This window comes from Lissotriton vulgaris, chromosome 9, assembly GCF_964263255.1.
Source record: "Lissotriton vulgaris chromosome 9, aLisVul1.2, whole genome shotgun sequence".
NCBI lineage: Eukaryota > Metazoa > Chordata > Amphibia > Caudata > Salamandridae > Lissotriton > Lissotriton vulgaris.
This window is the reverse complement of record NC_141697.1, coordinates 1,090,993,752-1,091,008,656: the sequence shown is the minus strand read 5'-3', so window position 1 is coordinate 1,091,008,656 and position 14,905 is coordinate 1,090,993,752.

The window sequence follows — 14,905 nt, the reverse complement described above, 5'->3', positions numbered from 1 at the left end:
TTTAGTGTTTGAATGTTTTAGTGTGAATGATTGTTTCAGTCAGTCTATTTTGGTGTGTATTGTGTTTTCATTGTGTTGGTTTCAACATGCCACTGTTTTCGAAATTACGTCAGATAGGGACCAGGAAAGGTATACTAGAAGAGTCAGTTAACATCCCGCCTAGAGACACACCTGGTCATTATATGTATAATAAGCACGGGCTAGATGCCATATTGTTTTTAGACCTATGGGTAGATTACACAAAGGATTTAGAGGAGAAGTACAGATGGCCTGCCTCAGGAACATGGGATTCTAAATGCATTATGAGAGTAGAAGAAGCGCTATGGAAAAAGAAATCAAGACCCTCTCAGAAAGATGCCATTGAGTTATGGCGCAAAGAAGCACATAGGAGAACAGAGAAAGAATTCAACAAAGCAGAGAGAACTAAACAAGCAGCGGAAAAAGCCAAAGAAAAAGAACTGCGGGAGGAGGGGGAACGGGTTAAAGCAGAACAGGCTGATAGAGAAAGAAATGCCGTCGTTGCTGGTATTTATCCCGTCCTCTCAGAAGAACTAGCTAGAGTGACCCCCTCAGAAACACCCCGTAGGTCGCGAACGCCACCACCTGTACCATATAGAGTACGTAGAATAAAGCCAACAGCATCCGAGGCTTTTATTTCCTCCTATCTAGAAGAGTCCCCACCGGACTACGCAAACGCAGATTTCCCTCCGCCCCCACCAGCGGATCAGCTCCAGCAGCTCGTGAAAGACGACGTAGGACAAGGGGCCGTAGGGGGAGGGGGGCCTACTATAGATGTAGCAATCCAGCACTGTATATACGATCCAGAACCAGGAAAGGGCTCAATGCTCGTGATTTCACTAAGACTAAGACAGGCCGTTGAATATTTGGACAAACTACCAGATATGAAAGACCACCTAGATAAAATATACTGTTTCATTAGGACGGGGGAAGGACCTGAGTGTATAGCACAGGCCGTGCAACACAGAAAGGTGGGGGTTAAGAACTACATCCTCCGTTTTATTATTAACTGCCTGATCAGGGAACAAGACGAAGGAGACGGGGATGTAAAGCCTGGTTTGATAGAATGGAGTGATAACATAGATGCCGGTCGGCATGATAAACAGGGACAGACAGATAGCATGATGAAGAAAATACGAAAGGAAATATTAGCAACACACAAAGCAGAGTCTGATGAGAAGGGTGAGTCATCAACGGAAGAGGTAGACGAGGTAAAGGACAGGATAAATTATGTAGGCAATGCACGACGGTTTGACAGGCCCAAGTGCCTCGACTACCGTAAACAGGGGCCGGCTATAAAAGAAAGATATTCCCTTGAAAATCTATTCCAAGCTACTGAAAAAGCACCGAACCGACGGATAAAGAACGAGCGATCTCACACCCCACACGAGATGGAGTTGGCCCGGTCAGCCACCCAGTGGGTGTCCAATTCCAATATATATAGCAATGATATAGTGGCTCAAACGTTCTTGAGCCTCCCGCCGAACAAACAGCGTTTGGCCGGTATTTACATGGTCCAACATTTAATAACGTTGTATGAGAATCAATATTCCGATCCAGGTCAATTGTATAAATTACTGGACGACATAATTCTAGACAGATGGACAGGCCTGGGTACTGAATTAATTAACGTCATCCTGGATCAACGACATCAGTACTTACATTTTCTGACCACATGCATGCTTCCCGCTCCACACCACGACAGAAAGCACCTATACATAGACAGACAGAACCCCCTACGAGAGGTACATCCCGTCAAAAATGCAAACAATGTGCTTCAACAGGTGTATGTTTACACCCCCTTGACGAAATTAGAAATACTGGAAATGAAAAAGATGTTGCCCTGCCATGATAAAGACCCGGGGGGGGTTTCACCGAGAATTAAAAGACATTCTCCGCATCGGAGACTATACGTACGCTGACATTCTGAAACTATTGAAAGTACTATTGCCAGCAGGCATTTATGAAAAGCTTAAGGAAAAAGACTGGGAGGTGGGAGAGAAAAAGTTAAGCTGGGAAGCATTGGAAACAGAGGATAAAGGCAGAGCCCCAGGGGTTGGTCTTGGTGACAAAGCTAAAGAACTACCTGAACTCCTAATACAGGTTTTGCCGAGACTATTGATTACTAAAAAGGAAGACTGGGATGCTATTTCAGCCTGTAAACAAAAACAAGAAGAGGACACAAGTGATTTCTATTCTAGACTCGAGAAATGCTTTACTATTAATAGTGGCCTTAAGCCCGGTAGTGAATCATATCCCCATCTTTTCGTGAGCAAATTAGATCAAGAATAGAGTACTGAAGGTTGAGAGTACTTGGCAAGCAAACAGCCCTTCACAAATGTTGCAAATGTTACAATATCACCAGAACAGGATTAGAGAAGAGCAGGATCAGGAAAAGAGACGCATGAAAGAGACAAAAATGAAGGACTGGTTGCCCAAATGGTACCGGCAAATTCGAACAAAAATGGCACAACACCTGTCAGGGGGAACTGTAATTATTGCAAGCAACCAGGTCACTATGTAAAGGAATGTGCTGTCCTGAAACACAATATAGCTACAGGCAAAACAAAAGAACGACCACACACTCCTAGGCAAAATAGCACCCAACAGAGCACACAACAGACAATAGCGACTTTTCCACCCCCACCACCGCCTGTTCATGCCACACCACAAATGTATCAGTACACACAGTCAGACTATCCAGAATACCAATCGTTCTCATGAAACAGCCTTGAGAGGGAAGTTGGCTTGCCCCTTATTGAGGTTCCTGTAGATCAAGAGGGTCCCTATGTACATAGTTGTGTACTGGGACAGGACAGAAAGTTTCTGATTGACACAGGGGCGAGCAGAACTACCATCAGCCATGACGAGGTTCCAGGGGCACCTCTCTCGGGCTCACAGAATATTTCCCTGGGATTTTCAGGAAAGCCTATTGTTAATGAAGTATCGAAACCAGTCTCCCTCGGGGTTGGTCCACTGTCACGTACCACAGACTTGCTACTTACTAAATAATGTCCAGAAAACTTACTTGGTATAGAGACATTAAAAGAACTAGGAGCAGTTATCTGTTGTTCTCCAGAGGGAGTGCGACTGTTCTTACGTGATTTTAAGGGTCATTATGTGTTGACAGATTTTGACCACAGACTCCAGAATGTACCACAGCACCTATGGGCACAAGGTCCGACTGACGTAGGTTACATGAACATAACACCACACCGTGTCACTCTCAAAGCAGGAGTAGTACTACCACGTATACGACAATACAAGTTACCACCTGAGGCCGAAGTGGCCTTATTGAAAATTATTGACGAACTCATTGCACAAGGGGTGGTGGTGGTGGAGACTGACTCGAATGTGTGTAACTCACCTGTACTTCCTATCCTTAAACGATCAGACCCTAATGCACCACCAGTTTACAGACTAGTAGTTGACCCTCGAGAATTGAATAAATGCGTAGTCCCACAATACCCAGTGGTCCCAGACATTTCTTCATTACTGACTGCTGTTGATTCTGAGGCAACGTTCTTTACTGTCATTGACTTGAAGAATGCCTTTTCCAGCGTTCCCATTCATCCAGACAGCCAATATCTTTTCGGATTCAGTTTAAAAGGACACAGTTTTAAATTCACGAGAGCACCACAAGGTTTTACAGAAAGTCCTAGCATTTACAGTCAAGCGTTAAAAAGACAGCTGGACAGTATTAATATGCCTACCGACACAGCACTGATACAGTACGTAGACGACATCCTAATTACAGCACGATCAGAAACAAACTGCGAAGATGCATCACTGACGGTTTTACACATTCTGGCAGACAAGGGACACAAAGTGTCCCCTTCAAAGTTACAATTCTGTGCACAGCAAGTGGTGTACCTTGGACACTTGCTGTCCAAGAGGGGTAGACAGCTGACACAAGAACGTATTCAGTTAATTGCTAACCTTTCACAGCCCAAGAAACAAAAGGAGGTGCAGGCCTTCATTGGCCTCACTTCATACTGCAGGCAGTGGATTCCCCAGTATGCCTATCTAGCCAAACCACTCATACAGTTGACAACACAGGAGGCAGCGTCTTCGACTGTCCTCCCTTGGACACAAGAACACACCTTGGCATTTGAGGAATTAAAAAGAGCCTTATGTCAAGCGCCAGTTTTAGCGACTCCTAGTTACAGCAAACCCTTTATGCTTTTCGTAACTGAACGGGATGGAACAGCATTATCTGTCCTCACACAAGATCAAACAGGAAAACACAAGCCTTGTGCTTATTTTTCTAGTACACTGGACCCAGTGGCCCAGGCTCTGCCTGCGTGCCTGAAATCGGTTGCGGCAACAGCCCTAGCCATAAGACAAAGTTACTCGATAGTGCTGGGACACCCCCTGACAGTACAGGTACCGCATGCAGTGGAAGTTCTCTTGAACAGGACACAGACACAACACTTGACGGTAGCGAGACTGACAGGCTATGAACTGACGTTATTTCAACCACACATAGAGATCAGACGATGTAACATACTAAATCCTGCTACACTTTTGCCCTCAAGTACAGTAGACACCGCACCACATGACTGTGTGGAGATAATGAATGTAGTGACGAAACCAAGACAAGACCTGACAGATGTGGCACTCCCAGACCCTGACCTAACACTCTATGTAGATGGATCATGCATGAGAACAAGTGCAGGAGAATTAGTGGCAGCATATGCCGTGACCACTGCTACTGAAGTCATAGAGACACAAAGAATAGACATACTGTCAGCACAAGCAGCAGAGCTCATCGCTCTGACACAAGCCTGCATAAGAGCTAAGCACTTGAAAGTGAACATTTATACAGATTCACAATATGCTTTTGGCGTAGTTCATGATTTTGGAGTACTATGGAGGGAGAGAGGTTTCTTGACCTCTCATGGGGCCAAAATTCAGCACGGCCCGCTTATTCAGGCCCTGTTGGAAGCAATACATTTACCTGCAGCCATAGCTATCCTGAAATGCAAAGCACACACCAAAGCTACAGACCCCATTTCCCAGGGTAATGACCTGGCAGACCAAACTGCTAAACTTACAGCCCAGACGCTAACAGACACGACAAAGACAGAGGTACCATTACTGACAAAAAGTATGACAGTCAGGGATCCTTCTCAAGATGTACTCGACATACAGACACATGCCACTTCAGATGAAATAAAGAAATGGACTGAACAAGGAGGGGTCCAGACTGACCAAGGTTGGATGACTAAGGGCAAAGCAACATGGTTTCTCCCTGATTCCATGGTACAAGTGATCATAAACACAGCACATAGTCCAGCACACTTGGGAGAGAAGGCAATGATAGACAGCTTACAGAATATCTGGTTTAACAAGCACCTGCGTGCAGCAGCGAAACAGAAAGTAAGAACATGTATGATCTGTTGTCAGTTTAATCCAGGTAAAGGCATCCCGGTGGAACAAGGCGGATTTCATCCTCCTGACCACCCTTTTGAGGTCCTCCAGATGGATTATATCCAAATGGACAGATGTAGAGGTTACAAGTATGTCCTGGTAGTTGTGTGTGCACTAACTAGATGGACAGAAGCGTATCCAGTCCCAGATTATACTGCTGTGACAACCGCCAGGCAATTGGTGCGCAAATTCTTCCCTAGATACGGATTGCCCTGTGTTGTTTACTCAGACAATGGTCAGCCTTTTTCTTATGAATTAATGAAACAAGTGTCTCTTCTGTTAGGATATAACTGGAAGTTCCATTGTGTATAACACCCTGAAGCAGCAGGCCTAGTAGAAAGACATAATCAGACAATAAAGACGAAACTAGCAAAGATCTGTGCAGAAAAAGGCGTGGATTGGATGGTAGCCTTGCCGGTTGCCCTCTTTTACATGCGTATGGTAGCCCATTCCAGAACAGGCCTATCTCCATATGAAGTGGTTTTCGGTAGACCGCCGAACATGTGGGGTACGCCTATGCCTAAGAAAATAACTGATGTTGACAGTAACATGCTTACAGATTACCTGGCTTCCTTGATGTCTGCACTACTCTCTTGTCATTCACAGGTTGCCGCCGCCTTCCCTGACAACACCCAGGTCAAGGAGCATGCCATAGTCCCAGACGATTACGTCCTCGTCCGGAACTTTGATCGATCAAGCCCCCTTGAGCCGCGTTGGAAGGCGCCGAAATTAGTGTTACTGACCACGAGGACAGCGATCAAAGTCGAAGGGAGAAAAGGATGGCTCCATGCCCATCATTGTAAAAAGTACTTTGGAGACTCTGGAACTTTGGTAAAGACAAAAGACATTACAGACTTTGAGCCCCCTTTGCTAGAAAAGACTCCACAGCAAGAGTACAGGTCCAAATTACGATCTAGAAAGCCAGACGACGTTTAATTGTTTAAGTCCACTAGGTGGTGAATCGGTTAAACAAGATTTCTGACATGCATAAGATCGCGGACAATAATAGTAAAAAGAGCAAAATGAAAGAGAAATACTGCAAGATATTACGTAGTAGATGTATAGTAACTCTGATTTTTCTGTCTCTTCTGTGCATCACTATAATCTGTATCAGCTTAATACTAGATGTTTTCTTTCCTCCTATTGCCTCACATATACACTCTTCCATTAATGGCACCGTAGAGCATACATTTAGTGATCTGCCACCCCATGAACTGTCATATCGACTGGCCCTGCGCAACAATACTTTTATTCGAATGTTGCACCATTCTCATCAGACCAGCAATGCGACAGATTGCTGGGTATGTGGCCGACTCCCACCTTATCAAAAGATGAAGGGAGTTCTGCCCCTCGTCCCTTTTCCGTTCTCCCACAATGGTTCTTGCGGAGCATGGTTTGCTTTAATGTCATCACTAGACAGAAAGTACACAGAGTACCAGGGTGACTGGATATGGGGAAACTTGAATAAAGTAATGAATGAGGTATGTTTTCCAGACGAAGACGGACTCCCCCACAGGAAGGGGACCGATCTAGAAAATGAAGAGTACGAGCAAGGAAATGCTTCCCTCAGCTTTATAATGCTGAATGTTCAGCCCATGCAAAATGCAGGTCCAACGACTATTTCAGTCCTACCAGTAAAAGGTGATTTGTGCGTTAGAAAGAAAGGATCAGTACATATGGGACACAGCGAGTGTAATGCTGTAGTAGAGTTTAATGATAAAGGAAAGTCCTTTTTCAAAGCATCTCGCCATACCTATTTTATTTGCGGTCAGACAGCCTATGTACATCTGCCCTTAGAATGGAGTGGGACATGCTATATAGCGTTCCTGCTGCCACCCGTCTGTCTGGCCCCATCCCATTATCTTCGAGATTCACGACTAGAGCATGTTAGACACAGGAGAGAAACTGATGCCTCAGAGATTGATCAGACTGAGACAGTCTGGGAGAAATATACAGATTTCAACAAAGGATTCTTTTTCTTCATAGGTCCCGTCCAAAACAGTAAACTCATACGCAGGTTAACAAGGACTCTGGAAGCAGTTGTGAATGAGACTGCATCTGCCCTGGCGAACTTGACCCAGGAGCAGTCTGCCATGCGACTTGTTGTTCTTCAGAACCGCCTTGTTATTGACATCATCCTGGCGGATAGGGGCAGGGCCTGTAGAGTGATTGGCTCCAGTTGTTGCGTTTTCATTCCAAATAACGCGCCATCTGTGTACGCAGCAATAACAAGGCTCCACAAGATTGCTCACGATATACATCAAGACCCAGGCACATGGACTTGGTCCAGTTGGCTCTGGGGTGTAATATCGGCATGGGGATGGAAAGTGTTGTCGTTCCTAGGAATGATGCTACTTATGATATTCGGCTGCTGTCTCTGTCTGCAGTGTGGCCCGGCCATTTGCGGCCTGTGTGCGACTGCCTGTGTCCCACATCCACGTATACAAAGGATCAAAGATGAACAAATGATGCTGTATGATCAGATATACGGTCTCATGAATATAGATGTATCCTGAAGGGTACAGTAGGGGACAAGGAGGGAATGAGGAAAAGGAAATTTTACATGGCCAATATGTCCCCTGCGTGTACCCCAACGTTTAGTGTATGTGCATGTCACCCATGCATTTTCCCTCTGTGGCCTGATTAATGAGGCCTCTGCATTTACGTCCCACATCACCTAGTTTTCCATTAAAGAAACGTTAATTCTGCATTGAGGCCCATGTGGCCCATGTGTTTGCATTGTGCACTTTTAAAATCGAGATGAACCCATTTTGTGGCTCAGCCTGAGCCAGTCTCCGAATTAGGGTTTAAGGCCTCCAGACACTCTGAGAGCTGCAGCTACGTATCCCTGACCTCGCATACTTTTGGCTCAGCCGAGAGAGGCCCAGCACGGGGTGCCAAGACAGTATTTTGCACAACAGTTATCTGCTTGCTCTACAGAATCACATTCCTGCCTGGTGAAGGAGGTAAACAGAACCCGTCTGCAGAGATAGGACTTAGCCTTTCTGTCACTGTTTAAGTGATTTGCAGAGCTTGCATCCATAGAAAGCTCAAGGCCCCCACGCAATGAACGAAGAAATATATGCCCACACTGGCTCTTGGTGATGAGCGACCTTTGCTTCAGATAATACATCCCCGGACTTAAGATATCAGATAATACCAGACGTGCTGGTCGCCCTGACACTGAAGGCCTCCCTACCAGACCGAAAGTCAGCTCCCCCCAGTTACACGTCAATTACACGTCATGATCAAGTTGCGCACACAAGTAGGGCAAAGTTCCAGCTGGCCATGCAACCCCCCTCCATGTATCCACCCACCTATGATCCACCTATGACTCTCCTCAAGTGAACGCCCTCATGCACGCCTACATGCTCTTATCTCTCTTTCTCTTGCTCTGCCTGGAGCGCTCCCCCCCATCTGCGAAATTGAATGTATAAATATTGTACTCTGTGAATAAAGTTTAGAAGACCCTTCCTGAACCTTAGTGGTGATGGAACCGATTCTCCCCTAACTCGAGTTATTGAAATAAAGCCCCTTTGAATCGGACACCACGGACTCTGCCTCTCATTTTATGCATGGCCCTTTGTTTATTTATAGAAATTATGACAGGGTAATACTTTATTTACCACAATGTACCCACTCTAGTCCAGGTGAAAAAAGTCATATAAAGGCTGGTGTCCAGTGACTCATACAAGCGGGCCCCAGGTGTGGTTCTGGACTCGCCCCTGGAGTTCCCAATAGTGAGGACTCTTCATTACTTTGGAGACCTCGTAGTTGCAAATATTTTCATGTTCTGTTGTTTTTTTTTTATCATGGTTCTTGTCATGTGGTCCTACATGTCAGATGGAGAAGGGGGCTGGGGTGTGGGTTTGGTTGGGGGTAGAAAGGGGGTTGTGCTGGGGCATAATGGGTGATATCTGGAGCAGGTGGTGGGCTTCCCACAAATGATCTAATGTCATTTAACTGTACATCTTGGAATGTTAAGGGCTAAACTCCCCTAAGAGACAATGCTTCTGGAAATTTCTAAGGGACCATCATAACTGTAGTGTTGCTCTACAGGAAACTCACCTAAAGAGAGGTGAGTTTCCTGTCAATGTCTGATTGCGACATTGATCATTCAGTCCTCTGCTACCACTAAACAGAACAGAGTCGCCCTCCTCTTTCACTGCCTGGTTCACTTCCAACCTCACTACACAAAGACGGACTTAACAGAGAAATCCCTTATGGTTAATGGGGTTCTGTTGGGTCGCCCATGCACTATTACCACATTCCATGCACCTAACTCCGACAGTCAGAATTCCTCCTCACGTGTCTTACAACACTGGATGGGTTTGTTACTGGGGACATCATTTTAATGGGAGATTTCAATCTTCTTTTGGATCCGTGTGTGGACACTACTCAGGTCAGCTGCAGGATTCTTGACTAAGACGCTTAAATTCACACTGCAGCGGTTGGGGCTGATAGACATCTGGAGGGCCCTGAACCCCTCAACACGTGATTATTCCTTTTTTCCAATTCTATAGATCATGCTCTAGGATAGACTACATTTTTCTTAGCCGGTCGCTCCGCCAGGCGATCCCAATAGCTAAATTTTATCCTTTATGCCTTTCAAATCACGATCTCTGGAAATATTGGTTAACTTGCTTGCACCTCACTCTAAACTTAAGAGGTGGTACTCTCCTAATATTCTCAGTAGGGACCGGAGCTGTTATGAGGTGCAAATGCAGTGCCCTAGTTACCACCTTGCAGAAGCAACAAAATACAGAACCTTTGTCCTTGGAGGGGGAATTACGGTGTGCTGAGAAGTCACACCAGGATGCCCCATCTGCAAAGGCTCAAAGGAAAGTAACAGCACTAAAAGGGGAACGCCAGGCAATCTATACTAATAGTGATCCCTGCTGGTCTGACAGCTACAAGCCAAACAGGAGAATGAGTACATTAGACAGATAGATGACAAGTCAGGCAGCACTCACCATAGTGAGGAGGGGAAAGTGGGTACCTTTCATGATTTCTATGAAACGCTCTGTAAAGCAGACCCCTAGTTGACCGGACCAATCTCAATATTTCGACTCGCTGGATCTCGTGCAGGTTCCCTCTGCCACCAATGAAGCGTTCGGTCAGCCCATAACAAGGGACAAGGTCAAAAGATCAATAGATGCTCTAAAACTCAAGATGGTCCTGGGACCCAATTGCTTTTGTGCTCAGTTATACAGAATGTTTGGCTCTGAGCTGACTCCTCATCTGACAGATCTCTTCAATGAGATAGCAAACTCTCGCCAGGTGTCTCTGTCGATGGGGGAGGCGCTAAATCTAGATGCTAAATTATACTCCAAGATACTTGCCAGGAGGTTGGAAGGGATTCTTCCAGACTTGATTCCCCCGGATCAGTCAGGCTTTAACAAGGGTCGTCAGACCCTTGACAACGTGCGTAGGATAATGCATTTATTAGATAAAGTACAGTAGAAACATATCCCAGCGGCCTTGTTCTCATTAGACGCGGAGAAGCCCTTGACCAGGTCGATTTGTCCTTCCTCATGAGCACTTCACGCTTTTCCGGGTTTGGAGATACCCTCCTAGGCATGTTGAAAGCTAACTATCACTGTCCCAAGTTCCGAACCTTGTCAACAGTTTTACCTTAGACTTCTGTAATTGATCAAGAGACACAAGACAGGGTAGCCCCCTCTTACCCATGTTCTTTGCATTCTGCATCAAACAACTTGCTGTGCATATCAGGGCTAACCCAGAAATACATGAAATTAGGTTTGGCCCAGATGAACACAAAATCTCTTTATTGGCAGATGATGTTCTGCTGCCCATTACAGAACCTACTACTTCTCTACCGCTATACAAGCTGAACTCAGTAGCTTTGGGAAAGTGGCAGCTTTTCAAGGTTACCCTTTCAAAATCTTTCTTTCCTAATCTGTCAACACCCCTTTCGGTGATGGCCACAATTACGGCGGCTTCGCCCTTCGGGTGTGTTCACTAAGAGATCATTTATCTGGGCTTCAAAATTACCCCCAACCCATCATATCTCTATAAAGCAAACTTCTCCCCTTGCTACGACAACTTAAATCAGATTTTAAAAAATGGGGTACATTACCTGGATCGTTCGCATAAACGCGATTAAGATGAATGTGTTGCCCCGGCTACTCTATCTATTTCAGGGCCCACTGATTAAATTTTGACAGGGAGCTGTTCGCTGAGTTAAAGGTGATGATGACAACATTCATCAGACAGGGTCGCAGGGCTCGCTTATCTCAACAACTAATGACTAGACCGTAACTAACAGGTGGACTGTCCCTTCCAGATGTCCTTCTCTATTATAGAGCAGCCCAGCTCCCAGACCTGGCTGAAAGGTCCCTCAAAGCCTCGGACAAATACTGGCACCATATGAATAGGCTACTAGTGGGAAGAACAATACGGGATCAACCTTGGAAACCCAAACTGGATATGCCAAGATATGTCTATCTCGGCACCCCTACAGCTACTACTCTTAAAGCATGGGATATCACCACGAAAATCCTGACCTTGATGACTTTCCCATCACCCTGCAACCCTATTCATTTCCACCCCGCCTTCCTCCCTGCTTTGCTGGAGGGTCCCTTTGACAGATGGAAGGAGGGCGGTTGCCTAAAGCTGTCAAACATGTGTGTCTGAGTGAAACTATGTTTTTAAACTTCCACCCATAGAGGAATACACTATTTCCAGTTGAAACACTAGGCGCAGCAACCTCAGTTCGGCTAGCCATGTCCAGGGATCTGCTCTCTATAGAGAGATTTGTGCAGACTGGAGGCACGCTAAGGGCTGCATCTCTTTCCTCTACTCTCTCCTTCTCATGGTGGGTCCCCCTCAGGCCCCGCCACATATGGCTTTTTGGGAGGCCATCATGCATACCCCAATAACAGAGAAACAATTGAGTTCTCTATAGAAAGATATCACTAACTATAATCGCTCCATGTTTCTAAGAAAAGATCATGCATGAGGGGGCGCTTGGAGGTGCACGCAAGGAATGGCCGTCATGAAGTGCGGCTCCAGCAGACTGGTGCAATCATCCTAAAATTATCCTGGTCCTGAGGTTAAAAACAGTTGGGGAATGCAGTACAGAGTATTGCCCACAAATTGAAGCGTTAGCGCTCCAGGTTTCAGAGCGCTCCGGTGCGGCTTGCTGATGCAGAAGCTGGGTGTTTGGACGGCCGAGGTGGGGCACGGATTGACCCGGAGCTGTCCTGCTGTGCGGCTCCTCACGATATATTGCAAATAAACACACCCAGGCAAAACACAAATGCTGGCAAAGTTCAAGTAACAGAATAATAATGAAAACTAAGGCACTGAAATAACACAAAGGGTTCAATTTAATAAATTTGATAAAAGTGTCATGAAAGTATTCATTGACATAATGATTAATTAAAAAACACAATACAATTTTTTTTCCCTTCCTTTCAATGGATATGCAACATATACAGGTTATTTGTATACATAGTGTACCCAATGATACAAGGGGAGATGGTTATCCCCTTGTATCATTGGGAACACTATGGGAACACTATGTATACCAAACCTCAGCAGGTTGAGGAATTCCTGAAACACCTTAAGAAGCACAGTGCAACATCCTCATCACAACAGGATTTGGCGAGATCGCACTCACCGACTTCAGAGTGATGCCCACATGAGCCGCTACATAACCCACATGTCCTAGGTTACCAAGAATAGACTCTACACTGCAAAAACGACAGGACTACCGCCCCATACGGGGCCTCATATAGTTGAGGTGAATGTCGGCACGGATGAGAGTTCTCTTGAATAGGGGACATGTAGATTTGACAAGACCAGGCACCCTTGAGGCCCAATAAGGGACGTGCTTGATGGTACAGGCATTCCCTAAAGGGTGAGGGGAACCCGTGAACCACATAGCTGTGCTTTCCTCTACGGGTGATCCCCCTCTTGTTTAAACACGTTATGGTTGTTGATTAGAAAAACTTATGAAAATGGTTTGCTTAATGGGTATAGGGGAGCGGGCGGGATAGACAGTACTGGCATGATTGGGATGCTTCAGTGAGAGGGGGAGGGTGGGGTGTGGGTAGACAAATGTATGTACTGGCACTTCTTACAAAATGAGGTTTTTAATTGTGACTCTCGATCTGTTTGAATGTGGTTGTATGTAATACTGCTTTGTTTTAGTCATCATCGAGCACCAGAATATGATAGACACAATAGATAACAAGTAACTGAGTATAATGTCCTGGAATTTTGGGGGCTTGGGGGATCCGAGAAAGCGCAGACAGATATTGTCATTTCTAGACCGTCAGCAGATAAGTATAGCATTGCTACAGGAAACCCATATCGACCCACAGTCCTCAGGTGTGTTTGCTGGCAAATGGGCATGCAACAATTTTTTTGTCATACTCCATATACTAATAATAATAATGATAATAATAATAATAATAATAATAATAAAGAGATTTATAAGCGCCTGGTTACGCCCCCCCGCTGGAGTAAGTGGGAGAAATAAAACCCCCAAGCCAAGACTAGTGACACACAGGTCTATTAATGAAGAAACAAGTATGTTTTAAACTCTCTTCTTAACCTAATCTCAGAGGGTTCCAGCCGAAGCTCCGGAGGGAGTTTGTTCCAGCCCTTGGCCGCCAAGAGCCGGAAAGATTGACCACCCATCCTGGCCGTCTTGACTTTTGGGACAAGCAACAAGCCAGTCCCACTTGATCTAAGGGACCGTGCTGGCCTGTAGAGGTTAATAAGACTCTGCAAATACATAGGAACAATCCCCTGGGTAATGCAGTGGCAGGTACAGAGGGCGTTGAACATAGTTCTCTTCCTGACCGGAAGCCAGTGGAGAGTGTTGAAGGCCCTTTTAGAGGCAGCCCTTCTCGGTTGCTTGAGGACCAGTCCTTGGCACAGCCATCCTGAAAAAAGAAGCGAACACCTTTTGTGTTGGGGGGTGGAATGAGAGATCCCCAGCGACGATATGTAATAATATGGGGCCGATTGCGCATAGATTCTGTTACAATAGCTAATTGCAACAGTCCTAATGTTGATGCACTAGATTTCTTTCATAACATGTGGGTTAAGATTGCGGGGGTAGGGTCCTGGTATATTATATGCGGCGAGGATTTCAATGTGGCCCTTAACCCGGCCCTGGATAGGTCCAATGCTGTAGCACATCACTATACCAACTCGCAAGTAGCACTACAGGGTATACTAGAGGAGGGGGGACTGATAGGCAGTTTGCGTTATACTCACTCACAGATGAAGGAAGGCATGCACTTTACGGCACATGCAGGGACGTGGGCACGGTTGGATTACTGTCTGCTCTCCAGAGGACTAGGACAGGCTATAAGGAAAGTGCTTCATCCTCCCGAACCTTCTCTGATCACTGCCCCGTGAAACTTGTGCTAACAATTAAGCATTGTTAGCACGATTCGCAAATTTGCGAATTCAC